Below are 20348 nucleotides of genomic sequence, written 5' to 3' on the forward strand. Positions count from 1 at the left end.
TTGTTTTTGTTTTTTTTTCGGTGTGGGGGGGGGGGGGGGGGGGGTATATATCTTATATGCAGTATAGTGATGTTTGGCAGTAATTACTGAAGAGCTGTATGTTTAGTTAAACGGCGAAGACGAAATCATGTACTTTTCAAGTAAGTTACTCACGTGGATAGGATAACTTAATAAAGGTTAAGGGACTTTTATTCTGAAATTGATCCTAGTAAGATCAGTTTCACATTTAACGGCGCATATCTAATCTAAAAATCCAAACGCGATAATTCCAGAAAATTCATCAATCTGTTGATATAAAAAAGAAGAAGTGATATGATTGCCAATGAGACAACTATCCACAAAAGACAAAAATGACACAGACATTAACAACTATAGGTCACCGTAAGGCCTTCAACAATGAGCAAATCCCATACCGCATAGTCAACTATAAAAGAGGCTTGCGATTTATAAGCAGTAAACCTTGCAGACATGGACACACACTCACCCGATTAAGTGTTTGCGTTCACATGTACAACCAATATGAGAATCATTTAAATAAAAAAAAAATTATATTGACAAGACAACGTTATTTACAATGACACATTTAAATATTTTAAAACGGACTACGGCTGTGTTTTGGGTTGCAGTAATTTATTTACGATCTCAAATGTTCCTGGCTTTAATTGTACCATTACAGCTAATTTCCTAATGCTTGTAGAGTAAAACTTTAGCTGGCTTGCTTGCTTATGTTATGAAGTCTTTACAGCAACTGGATGACTTATTTTCTGGTTTGAATGGTTTTGTGTCGGAACCTTCTTAGAGCTTACTATTCGGTACGGATTTTCTGTATGATGACTTATGGTTGCTTTCATCTGTCATTAACTCTGGTTAATAGTTGTCTCGTTTGTAATCATACCACATATTTGTTGTTTTAAATTTATGTTATTCTCTGTATAAACGATCAAGCTATTCATTCTGAGTTTATAAAATTAACGAATATTAATTATAAGTCATTTTGATATACCCTTGTAATTGTCGCGGGATTTAAACTCAAACGTGCATAGGATTTCGAGACGGTGACGTTTAATAATTCACATCTATACAAACTGGACCCCTGTTGTGTTCACCTCGAAGTGCGAAGCTATATGTATAGATGGAACGGCGGACCAGTTTAACATCAATAAGTCATTTTGTCTGTGATGGATAGTTGTTTCTTGCGAAATAATAACAAATATAGCTTTCTATTCGTTTTCTCGTCCTCAATACGCTATAACTATTTGCTATCATAAGTTCCGAACACTGACCAGTCGATAAAATGCAACTGTACTATTTGTCTAAGGTTTTACACGAATTTGCAACGAAGCATATTGTATAACATTCATTGAATATTTTTCTTAGTATAATTGCGATTTTTTTTTATCCCGATTTAATATTAATATTTCTTATAAAATGAGATATATATGAATTAACGAAAATTCAAAGCTCTAACTACATTTTTGGGACTTTACACTTTACACTAAATATGACTTTTTGTCCTTACTGATACTTAAGTACAATTTTGTAGATGATTTGTTGTAAAATTTCACATTACTTTAAGTCATGAGTACAATTGATAAGGAAAGGAAAATTTTATGTCGTGTATAAACGGAATGGAACACGGAAAAAAAATATTCTTTATATATATTAGGACAAATGTCTTTGTTTCAAAAGAGTTTTGATTCAATATCTTTTTTATTGCAAATTTTAAGACAAAGCTGAAATATTAACACTATATTATTTATGGTTTTCTCAAATGCTTTCATCTGCAACGTTTAGGGCTGAATGTTAATTTCTAGTTTATATAAATTTGTTAAACATGTTAAAAGATCACAAGTTTTTAGAAACATCATCATAATCTATAATTTACCCCCCCCCCCCCCCCCCAAAAAGCCATTGATGATGATTGAAGTTTTTAAAGACCTTGACTGGCTATACAGCCCTTACTTACATGTATCTATAGGTATGCTATCATGCTTATTCAAATCAGTTTTAAACGTCAAATTACGGTAACAGTTTTTATTAAAGGTTTCAGTAACTGAAAAAGCAACTGTCAGTGAATAAATCGACAACACATATATATATAAAAAAAATGTGGTATGATTGCAATGAGATAACTCTCCACAAGAGATCTAATGACACAGAAATTCTTAACGAATTTATATATAAAGTCACCGTACGGTCTTCAACAGTGAGCAAAGCCCATACCGCATTGTCAGTTCCCTGTGATTATTTTTCTTGTGATTTTTATTCTTGTGGCTTGTTTTCCGGTGACTTTATTTTCTAGGGACTTTGTGACTTTTTTCCCGGGACTTTTTTCCTGTGACTTTTTTTTCGTTTACCATTCTCCTAATAGGCATCACGTTATAACTACATTGTCAGATTAGCTGAAAGCTTAAACATTTCAATAAAGGAAATAAAAATACTGAACTATATTTCTAACCAAATTTTAAACACCAAAACAAAATAAAAATGTAAATATATAAATATCTTTATCAGTCTCATTTTTTAAACATAACAAAAATAAAAGTTCCATTTGATGATTGGCAGTAGAATAATTATCTGTTAAACAACTAAGTGTGAAATGTCTGGCAAGTTTTCAAAAGATATCCTGCAGAGTACGCCCGCTGGTTATTTGGATTGATTAAAAAATGTATGAAATTCTCGAAAACGTTGTGACCACTTTAATTAATACACATCTGTAGCAATAAAATGTCTTTTTAGCTTTACAGAAATATATTATTGTCAATAGTCCACTAAACTTAAACACAAAGCTACATATACAGGTTTCATATGCATGCTATTTATGATATGCAAATAAAAAAATATTTTCCTATAACACTAAGATTACAGTAACTGTATTAAAAAAATATAAATCTAGCTTGTTTAATTAAATTAAACACAGACTTACTGAAATATTGTCCATATGTTTTAAGCAATCGTAACATGTACAAGAATTATGGACATTTCAAGGCGAGATAACTCGTGTGAATTTTCTATTCTGGTTCCCATCTTGTTCTCATCGTCTGGTGACCAGCAGATAAGAAAAGATAACTCCCCTAAACAAACACCCCACCAATAGATGTCGATTTGCCGTTAGGCATATCGCGTAAATATTAATGATATTAGCAATTATACGATAATTCCAAACGCAATAGATTTTAGAAGGGATCCCCACTATGACTTTAAACAGATGAATGGTGAGAAACTGCTGACAGAAAAGAAATAATTAAAAAAAGAAAAGTTTTGCCAGACCTTTACGATGGACATACCAGAGACATATATATACGTATATATATGACTCAGGACATATTAATAATAAGAAAGGGGGAAAAAGGCTAATGAAAAAGTTCTAATTCGTTGACAAATGACCTTAAAAACTCTAGGTCAGCGAAATAAAGGTTTATGATCCTTGATTTTAGAAGAAATTTCCGAAGCAGATATCAATAATAAATTATCTGTTGATTTTGTAAATATGAACAGGGAGGTTATATGATACAGACCATTCTCTTAAATTGTTTTTGAAAAGTAACGGTGTAAAAAGTTGTAGAATAGAGAACTTGAAGCTGTAAAGTCTGATTTTGTCATTAAAATTTAAAATTATTTGCTTAACTATGTATTTATTGTTAATTCTATATACTTTATTTAAGACAAATGTATCAACAAGTTTTGATGTGTTTATTCTACATTTGCCAGAGGTTCAATGTATAGCGAGAGGGTTCAATTCTCACAAAACATCTTTCACCCTGCCGCATTTTTACGCCTGTCCCAAGTCAGGAGCTCCTGGTCTGTCTTTGTTATTCTTGTGGGTTGTTTTTAATTTTAGTTCATTTATGTGTTTAATTTTTGGAGTTTAGTATGAAGGACATTTTCGTTAATCCATTCACAAATATTCGAAACTCAACTAGACCTAACTAATCCAACAGTGATAAACACAAAGTAGGAAATCTTCTTTGTTCGCAAGTTTAATAGAGAGAATCACATATTATTACCAAATATACACGGAACAGAAATTTAATACATTTTATGAACGAAGAACCAGTAATGACCGCAAATAAACAGAAATCCTGACACAAAGTTGTTGTTATTTACGAAAGATTGTAACCGTCCTACGGATTTATTGAGTAAGTTCCAACAACCACTGTCAGTAAGCAAATACACGAAAATAATTCAGAACAGAAACAGAATATCTAAAAGCGCAAAACATTTGTCAATGAGGAATGTCATGACACACGAAAGTCAGGTGCTCGTTAAGTTCATCCCTTTTTTATTGTTTGTTTTTGAAAATATTCGTTCATATTTCAAGGTTTCTAAATTTATTATCACTTAATAAAATACGTTTTTTTTTTATGTATAACCCTCTGTATATTCTTATGTGTAGAAATAAGAATACTCTTATACAAACGAATAGAGAACAACAAATATAAATAAGTATGGTTAAATCGCCAGAATAAGAGTTATACAAGAAAGAAAAAAAATGAAATATGACTTGAAAGAATATTTTCAAATAAAACTTAACCAAAATAAAATGAAAAAAGGGGGGCACTCAACAAGAGCCTGTGTGTGAAATACTTTATTTTCAATATCTTCCATGATAAGATAACATAGTAACATATGGTATTGATTTGGGATACAGCACTGGTAAGGATTTGTCGTGGCCCCATGGGACGCTTATATACTATGTAAATATTGACACATTCGTGTTTATATGGCAGTTTAGATGCTGGAAGTATTATATAATACTTCCATATTTAGATCGATAATTATGGAGATTTTCTTAAAATGAATTTTCGATGTATTTTGTCATTTTTATTATCAGACGACATTTTATGAGTATACTTAACAATTAAATCAATGAACGAATGAGAACATAAAAATAACATATTCTACATGTACCAATGATTTTGACGCTATACTGTCTTACTGTTTACATTCAAAAAACTTGCATTTACCTCATAATTGATCTATTTCATATAATGACAACAATACCCCCTAAAAAAATAACAGGCAACTTTAATTCTCCACAAGACAAAACGAAAATATTTTTTATATGTTTTGAATAACAATAAAAAATTTCACATTGCCATCTATATTCTATTTCAATTTACTTTTTCAGACTATGTAACCATTTTTTTTTTTCAACAATACAATCATTCATTATTGTGTATTTAATTAATTGATAACAAATTAATGCTATTGTTACTTGAAACTAAATAAGTTTATTTAGACAAAGCCTTTTTTAGAAGAAAAAAATCTTTTTTTCTGTACTTGTCTCAAAGATGTCGACAGAACCACACTTCTTAACTTTGATGTTACTTTAAAGACATCTTTGGTATAACAGAAATTAGTGTATTGCTTAAAACCTAACTAGATATATTAAATAATGGATGTCCAAAAGAAAGGAAATTCACATCATAAAATGGAGAATTCAACTTATAACACCAACCACAATTCGTCTTTGAATACGGTCAATCTTAGTTGTCTGAATATACGTTGTATGCATAACAAAAAATTATGAAGTTCCACTTTTAAGAGCATAGGGACAACAGTAAACATTATTTTAAAATGATGATTTTTATACCATTTGATAGGAAAACTTTTTGCCAATATTGTATAATTTATTAATTTAATTTACAATAAAAAATTAATTAAATATGATTTTTTTAGTAGACATGTATACCTCGTATTTGCTATATTCAACCAGAAGATGCCCCAACGTTCAACACGATAAGGACATCAGTAAATTTCAAGATAAAGTGAATTTTATTACACCATTTTAAAGCTATAAAAATGGTGCAATTTTTATAATTTGTTAATTTTATATGATATCTATAGTATAGGCAAAGTATTCGTTAATCTAACTAGTGGTCATAATTCCCCGTAGACAATAACGTTAAAAAAAAGCTGAGCTGTCCGCAATTCTTGTGTATGATACATTTTATTCAGCATTTACTTTTAATTATTTAAAATAGAAAGAAGACTATTTACAAACTACCATACTACAATTTTCTACATTCGTTTTATTGTAAATTAGTTAGATATCTGCAACTCGGCATATCCAGTAAGCCATGTACATTTGTATAGAGTACACTTTAATATACAATGTACGGATATTTTTAAACATCCTTTTTACAGAAAATAAATAATGAACCTGTGAATTCATTTAATCTCAACATGAAAGTAAAATATAATATTTCCATGTGTCAACAAATTTTTAATGTCTATACTGCGATCAAAAACGTTTTTTACAAAATTTCACATCATTTAATTAAAAGAGACGGTCTATTCATGTGGTGTTTGTCGTTTTTTTTAAATCAAGAAAAATACATGTGATGATGTGATTATAAAATACGAAATATGTCCGTGAAACGAACCAAATTACCTTTCGTTTTAGAATGATATAATCGTTCACACACGCTGTAAACGTTCTAAAACGAAATGATTAGCTTCACAATTTACCGAACAACACGCGTGTTATCATGCTATGTCGTGTATAAACGGAATGAAGCACGGAATAGAACACGGAATGAACTTAAACGAAATGTACGAAATGAATGGAATGAATGACACGCAAACGGAACGAATGAAAAACGAAGCGAAAACGGAAAAACGGGAAACTTGAGTGGTTCAGTAGCTGTACTAAAAAATCTTGAACAATGGCTATATGGTAACATTTACGGGAGACACGGAAAATATTGAAAAAAAATAAAATGGGAGAAGCTATGTTAAAAATAAAATATTTTTGTAAAATTCAATAAAATCACATTGTTATGTAGAGGTGGCGAACCTTTCCTATTATTTATGTGAAAATATTATAATTTTGAAATGTTAGCTTTCATTTTTGTGTACTCGAATTTTCAAATCTTACAGCTATATGAAATTTGGAAAATGGCTGCTAGATTGCGAACTGACAGGATATTTATCGTGACCGGTTAACATAATAAATATGATCATATCATATCCCATCTGTACAAATTTTATCGAAATTCATTCAGTAGTTAGTATTTTTTCTTCGTTTACATTTGGATGGTTGACGCTTGTTGTTACGTCTTATACGGCAAATATGGCAAATTATGAACAGAAAATCATTGTTTAATCATATAATGAGACAAAACATTAAACTTATAAAAATCAAATCAGGTTTTATTTAATTTCGATTCAAATGAAAAATCAAGACAAGTTACGATACAATAATGCGTAGATTTGATTTGTTTTTGTCATACTTCTGCATCAGGAAATGGTCAAACGAAACATAGACCGAATACCGTGCGAAACGTCATCATGGCACTCGTTATACACCAGTCATCGCATTTTAAGTCGCCATTCTGACTGGACATTGCTGCGAACTTGATACATATACATGCAGCACAGCCAAACGAGCGCCTAACATTGGAGGGGGTTTTACTGCCGGTCGAAGGAAGACCAATGGTGACCATATTTATATTTCCCTGATCACTGTTGGTGGGAGCCATAATGACTAAAATGGTAATGTAAAGCTGTAAAACGCGTGTCATTACCCTGTTTTATATACAACGCCCTAATTATGATTTGACGTGAATGCGTATTTCGGACCCTTGAGACGTGTTACAAAGAGCATGTCAATCTCTCTACATGAGGCATCGGATTAAACATCTGTCTGATTGGACGTGGCTGCGTACATTTACATCCCGCAAACCCAAGACCACGTTCCACATTGACTTTAATGATAATATCTCTAATCCCATGTCACCCTTTGCTGACCATCTGAACAAGAACACAGACTTAAATTATATATTTGGTATATAGAATAATGTTCTGATTATTATAAGTAAAAATAAGTAGATGTGGTGTATCCGTCAAACAAATAGCGACAATGACAATGACATAATATTAGCTTGGTAATAATACGCAATAGACTTTCAAAAGCCCGTACTTGACTGATTATAGTCACCACAGGAAAATGAGGGTATACTGGATAAGGCAGAAATTTAGCCTTGCCACAGGCCACCTACGGACTGCTTAAAAGGTTTCCATTGTGACAGGACGTGGCTGTGTAATTGATACATCCTACACAGCAACAGGACATCTAACTTTGACGAGGGTTTTACTGACGGTCGGAGGGAGACCAATGGTTGCAATAAAAAAAAATGGCCGCCACAGTGAGTGGACACGCTAAATCAGGCAGGTGAAAAAAGTTGAATTCTGGTGGATTCCAAGCTGTTTAAGACTTAATAAGCTTGTTATAAAACAAACCAATCACAAATTCTAACTACATATCACAAGAACTTTCGTTAATAATTGTAAAAAAGTCATTTACATGAACCAAATTAATAACATGGCAGACGACACCGGTATCCAACAAAAAAGAGATCAACGCCAGATTACCTTTGAGCTTAATAAAAAGTCAGTCGGGTATTGGAGAAGAACTTTATTAATACGTTATTTCACTGATGCAGTTAAAGACCCTCAAACTAATATTGTATGGTCTGATTATGATAAAAAAATCAAGACTTCTCACGTTGAACGATGAAAGCAAACCGTTCTCGGAGAAGATTTTGGACCCAAATCTCTTCAAGTCGGTGGTTCAAATCCATTACAAAGGGAATAAACTTTTAACCATTACACTGTTTTACACTACGTACAAATGTTTAGTTCAAGGAATTCAGTGCCAAGGTTGGATTAAACGGGAATTCGATAACATTAAGAAAATGATTAACATGTGTTTAAAGGGAGATAATCCAAAAATTCTAGATGGGAAAATCAAAAACATGAGGCCCCCGAACTTTACAATTATTGATAATAAAAACTCAGAAAAAGAAATATCAGTTACCAATCATAGTAGTGATGACAATGAGGACTTTGAGGAAACAAATCCCAAAACTTTACTTGATGTTCATGATAAAGATACTGACAACACAGAAAAGAACAGTGAAGTAGAGGATGAACACATTACAAGAAGTAATTATACATGTATCCCAAATGATACAAACAGTAAGGAAGACGAATCAACTCGTGACCAAAGAAATTGTGAATGTAAAAAAGATATTGATTAAATCAAAGAAACATTACATAAAATGGAACTGCTCTTTATTGAAAAATTTCAAACAATTGACAAAGTAAATGAACTTGCGAATAAATTGATATCTCTAGAAATGTCTAATAACAACATGTGTCATAAAATTACAGAAATGTCAACAATAACAAAAGGAATTAAATCTGAAATGATTATAATTTCTGAAAAAGTTGAAAAGGAACACAAAGAAACAAGAAAACTTACAGACAAAATATTTCTAAAGCTGTTGACAATATTACCATGGAAACTCAAAAATGTATCAAAGAAAAGTGTGAAACAATATTGACCACACAGGATAAAAATACAGCCAAAATTCTACATTCAACTGAAAAAATTGATGAAACATGCTTAAAAGAAATAATTGATAAATTGGAAAAAAGTGATAAATCTAAAACAAAAGAAAAAACTGAACTGTCAGAACATAAAATTGAGAGGATTGAAAATATCAACAGATTGAATTCATCAAAATCAAACGAACCACAAAGAAATATAGACGTGTTGATTATAGGAACATCAGTGGTAAAAGATCTAGAGCCAAGAAAAATATACAGAAATAAACAAGTTAAAATTAATACACTGAAAGAAAAAACAATAAAAGGGGCTAGAAGCTTTATTCAATCACAAAGCAACAAAATGCCTGTCAATAATGTGGTTATACAAGTAGGTTCTAATGATTTAGATTTTGAGGACAGTGTAGACCAAGTTATTCCTCCTTTTATTGAATTATTGAAAGAAACAAAAGAGAGTATGTCCCCTGACTGCGACATCTTTGTTGGAGAAATTTTGCCTAGATTCTACCAAAATAGAACAGAAACACGAAAATTTGATGAAAAAAGGCTAGACTTTAATAAAATCCTTGAAAATCACACTGAAGAATATGGATTTACAATCATTAGACAGAAAAACATGACACGAAATGACTTCAGGGATGGAATACATCTGTCATTGGAAAAGGGGGTCCCTACGTACGTCAGAAATTTAAAGGAAATTTTGAACCCAATATTAGGAATCAGTTCCGGGAACAATCAACAAAGGATAGAAAGAGTCCAGTACAACCGAGGATATAATCACCAATATGGAATACAAAACTGTCATCAGTCATACTCTAATGGACACCAATATGCAAACTATAATGATAACCAATATCAAAATGGGAGGGAATACCCAAGTTACCAAAATGAGAGGGAACATCTGAGACAAGAATATCAAAGATACCCAAATGAGAGAGAATACCAAAATAGACACATTCAAACGGATCAAAACTACCCGTACCAATCAGAGGAGAGAAACAATGTGAATCATGAAAATGACAACATGGAAATACTGATGAAACAACTATTAAGAAAATTGTCTTTTAATTAGATATTTTTTGCAAAATCATAAACAACATGAATAACTCTGAAAATTAAATTTGCTTTGTAACAATTTATTGTTTTGTATTTATCATGTACAGTTTATCAAATTTTGAAAGGTACTGTTTAAATTTTTGTTCAGAATTAATGATAACTTGATGTCGAAAGATTCGATGAGGTGCTGAAGGCTTTTAATATTTTAACTTTCTTCACAGAAAAAAAAAGAAAAAAAAAGAAAGAAAACATAAGATTTAATTATTTTTGAATTGTTTATTTTAGTAGTACAGGAAGTACAATATGTTTTGTGGTTCATAAGGACAAAGAAATACATTTGCTGTATTTTATAAGAATTTATTTACATTGTTCGGTTTACATAGATATATATAAGCTAAGCACTTAGAGAACAATATTTACACTAAAATTTAAATAATACATTTGAATGTACAAGTACATCTAGAAAGTTTTAATTGAAAATAGTTACAGCTTGAAATTTTTTCTGAAACTTTAAGAATATTTATATATAATTGACATATATATTTAAATGAAAATATTTTGTACTTGTATGTATACTATTGAATAACATTAAGTGTGTAATATATTCACATTATGTACAAAGGGAGATAACTGTTATACTTTAGTAAAACTCTTGGAACTATCCCACCAGAATTTAAAACTTATTTCACTTTTTTTGTAATTATGACTTTTCAACAAAAGCATTTATCAGTAGCGTCTTGGAATATTCATGGTCTTGGGGATAAATACATGGACCCTAGTTTTATTGAAAATATTAAATCTGATATAAATGTAATTCTTGAAACATGGAAAGGAGAAAGTGCAGATACACAAATAAATGGATTTGTATCAATCTCAAAATCTAGGAAAAAAAATAAAAGGTCTAAGAGACATAGCGGGGGCATTATAGTTTATATAAAAAAACAAATATATCCAGGAATAGAATATCTAAAGAATGGCTCTCAGTCACCAAATAGAATGGGGCTTAAACTGAATAAAACATTTTTTGGGACAGGAACACATATCTATCTCTGTGCGGTGTACATCCCCCCATTAAATTCAACACACACTGCAGATGATTTACTTAATTTAGAGGCTGAGATAGCAAATTATTCAAAATATGGGGATATAGCCCTAATTGGGGACTTTAATGCCAGAACTGGGGAACAAGCTGACTACATTGAAAATGAAAATAATAGAATCCAATTTTTACAGGATATGTTACCCCAAGACTATGATCTAGATTCTCCTATTAAAAGAAATAATTTAGATATTTTAAACCAACAAGGTAATAATTTACTGAACATGTGTTTATCCTCAAGACTTAGGATCTTAAATGGTAGATATTTAGGAGATTCGTTGGCTTATCACACATATTTTTCTAAAAATGGCTGTAGCACAGTTGACTATGCACTATTGAGCAAGGATCTCCTGCCCTCAGTAGAATATTTTTGTACATCTGATCTGAATTTTTTATCGGACCATGTACAGATCTCATTTAAACTAAAATGTGATATAAAACAATATATAAATAAAAAGGACTTTAATAATAATAATATGAAAAAATTCACAACATACAGATGGACTGATGTGTCACATGGTAAGATGTATGAAGCATTAAACTCTGATGAAGTGAAAAATAAGATTTTAAATTTTGAAATCACCCACTTTGTAAGAAATGAAAAAGGCATAAATGAAGTTTCAAAATCATTAACAGAAATTCTAGATAATGTAGCCTCTAAAACATGTATAATAAAATTTCCAATAAAGCAAAAGAAAAGTAAAATAAAAAAGAACCCTTGGTCAGACGATGAATTAAAAGATTTAAAAAGTAAAATCAATAATTTAGGTAAAAAACTAAAACATAAACCATTTGATAGAAATTTAAAACAGCAATTTTTTGAAACTGCAAAATATTTAAAAAAAGCAAGTAAAAAGAAAAAAATCCAATATCAACAACAAATGATTGAAAAACTATCAAATCTTCAAACTAAAGACCCTCAACAATTTTGGAAACTTCTTAAATCTCTAAGAAATAATATGAATACCACAGAAATTAATATGAAATCAGATAACCTAACAAACCATTTTCAAAAGCAAGGTCTTTGGAACAAACCTTGCGACAAAGCAGAAGATGAGATAAACCTTTTTTTGAAAAACAAAGAGAGTGAAAATAGATTTAATGAAATAACTGATAGCCCATTAACTATATCAGAAGTAAATAAAGTTATAAAATCCCTTAAAATGAAAAAATCCCCTGGACCAGACTCCATTGTAAATGAGGTGATTAAATATTGTAGTCCAGTAACTATTAAATGCTACGCAAAATTATATAACCTTGTTCTTGATTCAGGATGTTCCCTGAAACATGGCAATATTCTCTATTAGCAGTCAGGGGCATTACTTAAACAAGTAACAATTAAAATTACCTATTCAAGTAATGTTGAAAACGAGGCTATTTTAAATATTACTTATATAAGTAACTTTTCTGAATATTATTTTTATAGGTGTCCAATAATACAGATTTTACTAGGTTTAACAATTTTTCACAGTCATCTGGTTATTTTTCCCCTGACATATTAAATCTAATCCTTCTAAAACACTAATTAACTTTCTGACGCACTTATCTTTCATACCGACGCTTCTTGGTCAAAGATTGGTATCTGGGGACAATTAAATTCTCATTTTCCTCCAAAATCTAAAAGGTAGACTGATATAAATAGATAGATACTTGTGAATTGATTAAGGATTGAAGTTATTTATAATTTGTAACCCAAACCAAGTAAGTACACATGTTCCTTAAATAAGTTTTTATACTAATTTTATAAAAAATGTATCACATAACTTATTCGAGTAATATTTTTGTCATAATTTTTAAAGTAACCCTTCATCTCTATAATCCTCTCAAATATAATAAATTCTTAACTTTATGATATGAAATTATGTAAACACTCATCAAAACTACATTTAGTCTATGTTTTATTGAAATTTAAAATAACTCTATTAAGTATTTTTTTTATTTTCAAAAACAAAAATTACTTATATAAGTAACTTTAAAAAATTACTTGTTTAAGTAATGCCCCTGACTGATTAGTGCCAATATTTAAGTCGGGAGATTCCAAAGACCCAAATAACTACAGAGGAATATCTCTTATAAATGGTATTGCCAAAATATTTAGCTCAATTTTAAATAACAGAATAATTAAATATATGGAAAACAAATTTAGCCAGGAACAATTTGGATTTCTTCCTAAATTAAGAACTACAGATAGTCTATTTGTATTTAAAACTTTGATTAATAAATATTTAAATTTAAAAAAGAAACCATTATATATTTGTTTTGTTGACTTACGTAAAGCATTTGACTCCATTTGGAGAACAGCTTTATTATATAAAATTTTGTCCCAGGGTATCGGCAGTAAAATGTATCAAGTAATAAAAAATATGTATTCAACCACTAAATCTTCAATAAACATTAATAATAAACTCACTAACTGGTTTGAAGTAACTAGAGGGGTAAGACAAGGGGATTCTTTAAGTCCCACCCTATTCAATATTTTCATAAATGATCTACCTCAAATTTTTAAACAGGATGACTGTGATCCCTTGAAAATAGAACAGACAAATATTGGAAGCATCCTATTTGCTGATGATATTTTGATAATGTCTGAAACTAAAGAGGGTCTCCAGTCAAGTTTAAACCATTTGTCTCAATACTGTGATAAATGGCAGTTAACTGTAAATTGTAAAAAAAATAAAACTATGATTTTAAGCACAAGTAACAATAGGAAAAATCTTAACCATTCTTTTAACTATAATGGTGATAAATTAGGGCAAATGGAAAAGTTTAAATTTCTTGGTTATATCATTAGTCAGAATGGAAATCTTATTCATTCAGCACAAGAATTAGCCAAAAAATCTATGAAAGTAATGTATTCTATAAAAACATATTGTAATTCGATTCATCAGACTCCTGTAAATTTGTCAAACCATTTGTTTAACTCTCTCGTCAGACCAATATTAACTTATAACAGTGAAATATGGTATATGGATGCATACTCATCCTTTCATAAAGCTTCAATTAAAGGAGATAAAAATAACAAACAAGAGTGCACACGCTGAAATGTCTCGCCTTCTATACTAATCATTGATATTATGTTGATAGTCCTAAGTATAAAGCTAAGCTTTTATACAACTGTCACATAAACTTAACATTAACCAAGATAACTAAACAAAGACCAATGCACCTTGAAAATGAGATCAAGGTCAGATGAACCATGCCAGGCAGACATATATAGTTGACCTATTACTTATAGTTTAAGAAAAATAGACCAAAACACAAAAACTTAACACTGTGCAATGAACCGTGAAAATGAGGACACGGTCAAATAAAACCTGCGCGACTGACATAAAGATCATCAAATATTTCCATACACCAAATATAGATGACCTATGGCATATAGTATTAGATAAAAAGACCAAAACTCAAAAACTTAACTTTGACCACTGAACCATGAAAATGAGGTCAAGGTCACATGACATCTGCCCGCTAGATAGGTACACCTTACAATCATTCCATACAACAAATATAGTAGACCTATTGCATATAGTATAACAACAGACCAAAACACAAAAATTTAACTATAACCACTGAACCATGAAAATGAGGTCAAGGTCAGATGACACCTGCCAGTTGGACATGTACACCTTACAGTCCTTCCATACACCGAATATGCTAGCCCTATTGCTTGTAGTATCTGAGATATGGACTTGACCACCAAAACTTAACCTTGTTCACTGATCCATGAAATGAGGTCGAGGTCAAGTGAAAACTGTCTGACAGACATGAGGACCTTTCAAGGTACGCACATATCAAATATTGTTATCCTATTACTTATAATAAGAGAGAATTCAACATTACAAAAAATTTGAACTTTTTTTTCAAGTGGTCACTGAACCATGAAAATGAGGTCAAGGACATTGGACATGTGACTGACGGAAACTTCATAACATGAGGCATCTATATACAAAGTATGAAGCATCCAGGTCTTCCACCTTCTAAAATATAAAGCTTTTAAGAAGTTAGCTAACACCGCCGCCGCCGCCGCCGGATCACTATCCCTATGTCGAGCTTTCTGCAACAAAAGTTGCAGGCTCGACAAAAAGTAGTCCACCTGATAAAGTACTAAATAAATTTAATAAACTACTTTAGGAGTAAAAAAATGCTCTTGCAATATAGCTGCTCGATCTGAATTAGGCAGCTACCCTATTGATTGCTTTATAAAAAGACAAACTCTTCTTTTTCATGATAGACTATTAAGGGAAGAAACTAGTCCCTTACTAAAAGAGACACTAAATTTGGCAAAAACTTTACATAATGCAGGTATTTATTCTTGGTACTCCTATGTAAATCATGTCAGAAGTCAAAATGATTTAGAAATTGTTAACCAAAATAAGGATAAAAATAATAGGCTAATATACAAACAAAATCTAGAAAACTCCTATGAAAATTTATATAATGATAAAATATTAAATTTACAAGAGAATAGCAAACTCCAACTTTTTAAAAAAATAAAGAAAAGCTATAACTTTGAACCATACCTACTTTCTCAAAACTTTGAATATAGACAACTAATTTCTAAATTTCGAATAAGTGACCACTGCTTATTAATAGAAACTGGAAGATACAGGAAAATTCCCAGAGATTTAAGACTATGTACACATTGTGATGTACTAGATGATGAGTTTCATTTCTTTTTTAAATGTAAAATAAATGAACAATTAAGAAAAGAATTTTTAAATGAAAATAAATATAATAACTTAAATGATATAGATAAATTAAAACATATTCTCAATCCTGAAACAAAACAGGACACTTGCAAATTAGGCTCCTTTTTAAAAAAAGTCACTAAGACTGAGGGCAGGGAGTCCTTGATATAATTTGAATCTCTTATATATATATAAATATATTGATTTAAAAAAAAAGACAAATTACAGTTCAAAGTGTGTCCATTGTTTATTTTCATTGTTTTATGTAAACTGTACAGTATGTATAATGTTTTAAGCCATTGGTCCATATGGGCGTAAAGTGCTTTTCAATAAAGTTTTAAATAAAAAAAAAATATATTTCAATTCTCGAGTCACCCTTTGGGGAATAATAATAAATACTTTGGATTATTTATTTTTGTTGGTACCAGTTTTACCAACATTTGCAAATAAATCAATGGAAAACATTTTCATCTAAAAAAAAATGATATACATCATGAGTTAACAATACAGTTGGCAAAAACGATTGATTGGCTTTAATTAAAAAGAAGAACAACGATCACAATTTTTGAACACATTTAATAGTCTTTGGCTGGAAGGAAGGACGGGGTATTCGGGAAAATAACAACCTCATAAACGATGACATGTTACATAGTGTTATCAAATTTGCTTCGGATAGGGAACTCCAAAGCATTGTAATTTAAAACTGTATTAAAGCGTCAACAACAGCATGTTACCCAACATAAAATTCAACGCGCCGATTCAGATCTGATGTGGACGCGTTTTTACACATCAAGCAGAACTACGTGTAGCACCTGGAGCATAAACATTAGCCCGTAAACAGAGAGGTTTATGCCGATGTCTCTATCGTGGTTAGTTGTTGTATATACATCATGTACTAAGATGTGCGTAGTTAAAATATTCATTTCCCCCACATTTAAAATGTCAATCAAAATCCGAAGATACATGTTTTCTGACGTAAGATCATTAAAGATCGATTGATTAATTCTTATTTGCTTTACGTTCAGTCACAAATATTTCATTATTTTTAAGAATACCTTTTGAATGCAGGTAATGTAACGTGTGACAATTAAAATTCATTTCGTAAAAAAACGATCTACTAGCTAACACCTTCGATGTGTTTCTACTTTATTCATTTTGACGCATTTAATTCGGATGGTAATTTTCTTTTAAAATAAAAATGATATGCTATATAAACATGATAAAGTTGAATGTAGTAAGGACCATGGAGGTTGGGGAGGATTTTGCAGGTAGATTGTTGGTACAGACGTGCAGCGCAGCTGGTACTTGAACTCCTTCGTATTTTGAAATGATGTTGAAATCAAGACAAATGAATTTATAACCCGTTCTTAGTTACCAGTACATTTTTTTTAATATCTTAATCTAATTTAAAAGCGGAAACACACATATACAATTATTCAATCGAAAGATAAAAAATGTTGACTCATTACATTTTACCTTGGTGGAATTGCAAAAAGTAAAATAACAAGAATACCGAACTCGTAGGAAATTCTATACAGAAGGTCCCTTAACAAATGGGGAAATCATAATACCGAACTCTTAGGAAATTCTATACAGGAGGTCCCTTAACAAATGGGGAAAATCATAATACCGAACTCTTAGGAAATTCTATACAGGAGGTCCCTTAACAAATGGGGAACTCATAATACCGAACTCTTAGGAAATTCTATACAGGAGGTCCCTTAACAAATGGGGAAAATCATAAGCTTTAACAAATCAAACAAATGGATAACAACATACATATATATGTGACATATCAAAAACGCATATATCCTAGCGAAACGTCTGTATACAGAAAAAGACACCCCTCCTACTTTCCGTGATTCGGATAGAGGAAGTCAAACATATATATTACTCCACTGCATTAGCACTTGACAATGCTCTTCACATCTGTTTTTCAATTTCTGTCATATAACTATTTTCATTGTAAACTTTTTTACGTTTTTCCTTAAATTGTAATTGAGTTCAAAGTAACACGTATTCAAACAAATCGTTTGGAGAGAAATTTTGGGTCGTGAAATACCAAAAAATGAAGTATGCAAAATATTTTTTTTTTCATTATTTACGCCCTTTTATATGTAATTTATAAACTGCATTATAAATAAGATAATCGATTGGTGAAATAAGGGAGCTACCATTTGATTTTTATGGGGGGGGGGGGGGGCTAGGATGAAAAATTTTGTCCTGCATTTTTTTTAGTTGTAATCTCTGTCCTGCCTTTTTATTTTTCACTCTATTCGGTCCTGCCTTTTTTTTATTAGTTTATCCTGACTTTTTTTTTTGCAAAATGTCTCATCCTGTCTTTTTTTTAATCAAAACTCCTGTCCTGCCTTTTTTTCAAATTTCATCCTAGCTATGTTGGTCTTTTGTGGATAGTTGTCTCATTGGCAATCATACTACATATTCCTTTTTTTATATATTCGACTGCTATGAAGGACGGGAAATTCGGGATTTTGACAGCCTTAAAATCATTGACATGTTACATAGGGTCAATAGTTATCAAAGGTACCAGGATTATACAACAATTTTGCTTCGGATAGGCAACCCCAAAAACACTGTAATGTAAAGCTGTAGAAAGCGTGTCAGCAGTACCCTACATCATATTCAACGTCCCAATTCTGATCTGACGGGGATTAAACATCCAGTAGAACAACGTGAAGCACCATGAGACGAGACCTTAGTCCTTTAAAGGAAAGATTTGAACCGATTTTTCTGTCGTGAGACATTATGCACTAAGATGTGCATAATTATAAAACTGGGTTGATACAAGTGTTGCAGAGAGTACTGTGTAATTCCCCAGCTGAGGAGGAGGTGTTTTGGTATCGAGATGATTTATACAACATTTGGTTCTTAAATTACAAGGATTCCAACTTTCTCGAGGACTATTTAATAACAAATGCAATAGGTAGGTCCTGTATTTAATAGAGGCCATTTGGGATGAAAGTAGGAGAAAAAGTGACTGCCACTGGGAAATGAGTGTTAATTGGATACGGACATTTTTTCTTACAACAGGACACCTTCGGACTCCTCAAAGAGTTTTTGCAAGGGTTATCAGTGTGCAGACAGCATGGCAGTCACTCTACATGAAGCTTAGAATTCAATGTCCCAATTCTGAGTGAACGTGGCTGCGTACTTGTCCATCCCGCATAGCCAACATGACGCTCCACCTTGGCAAGGGTTGTTCTGCCGGTAGAAAGAAGACCTTATTGACCGTATCTCTATTCTCCAGTCACCCTTTGGGTTCTTGTTAAGACGAAGGCAGCAGACCTGAATGTTATGTATATAATGTATTACTTTCTCTTTACCTCTATTTAAAATGATTAATATGAGTAAGAATAAAGTAGATGTGGTGTATCTGTCAATGAAACAGTGACCAAATGACAAACGTTTATTACTTGGTAATAATATGCGTACGGATTTCATCAATTTACACTTTCAGAAGCCCAAAATTTGACTGAATAAAGTCTGAATTTCAACAATTCATCAAAGATTTTTAAAGATCAGCAACCTATACTAAATTCAACAAATGAATAAATACAAGGAGATTGACACAAAAAAAAAAAAACGACTGACATGCTAAGGCTCGTGACCTCAGACAGACAAAAAGACATGTGTTTAGATTAATATTTTGTTTTAGTACCGATGTATTCATTATTCAGGATTGTTTATTATGTGTTTAAATGGTCACAAATAAAACTTGCAAAAAACCGTGAAAGTCATGTTATTTCTTTTATATGTTATGTAATCTGTACCTCAAATAAATTTAATTCTGAACATTTAAGAAGGAGTCATAGTTTTTTAATCTGTCATTTATATGGACTTTCCGCTCTATGGTCGGGTTGTTGTCTCTTTGGCACATTCCCCATTTCCATTCTCAATTTTTTTTCCGAATTGATTTTCCTCTAAATTCAGTATTTTTTGTGATTTTATTTTTTATATATTTTTCTATTTTCAATGAATCATATGCTGTTGTCGAATCAAGCTCGATTTGTATAAGTGGGAAAAAAAACTCTATTAAATCGTAAACATCTGAGAGAAAATTTGAGGTCGTGAAAAATTTAATTTTTTAAAGCATTATACAGTTAGCAAAACATAAGAAATAGTTCAAC

At 31.1% G+C, this 20348-nt stretch overlaps 2 protein-coding genes across 2 annotated transcripts in view; one reads left to right on the forward strand and one right to left on the reverse strand.

Moving 5' to 3' along the window:
- Window positions 1–20348, reverse strand: part of LOC143056233 (solute carrier family 35 member F6-like) — a 514661-nt gene that overhangs the window by 411275 nt on the left and 83038 nt on the right. The window lies entirely within an intron of this gene.
- The window catches only part of LOC143057338 (uncharacterized), a 73307-nt gene that overhangs the window by 48541 nt on the left and 4418 nt on the right, over window positions 1–20348 (forward strand). The window lies entirely within an intron of this gene.

Source organism: Mytilus galloprovincialis, chromosome 13 (assembly GCF_965363235.1).
Source record: "Mytilus galloprovincialis chromosome 13, xbMytGall1.hap1.1, whole genome shotgun sequence".
Lineage (NCBI taxonomy): Eukaryota > Metazoa > Mollusca > Bivalvia > Mytilida > Mytilidae > Mytilus > Mytilus galloprovincialis.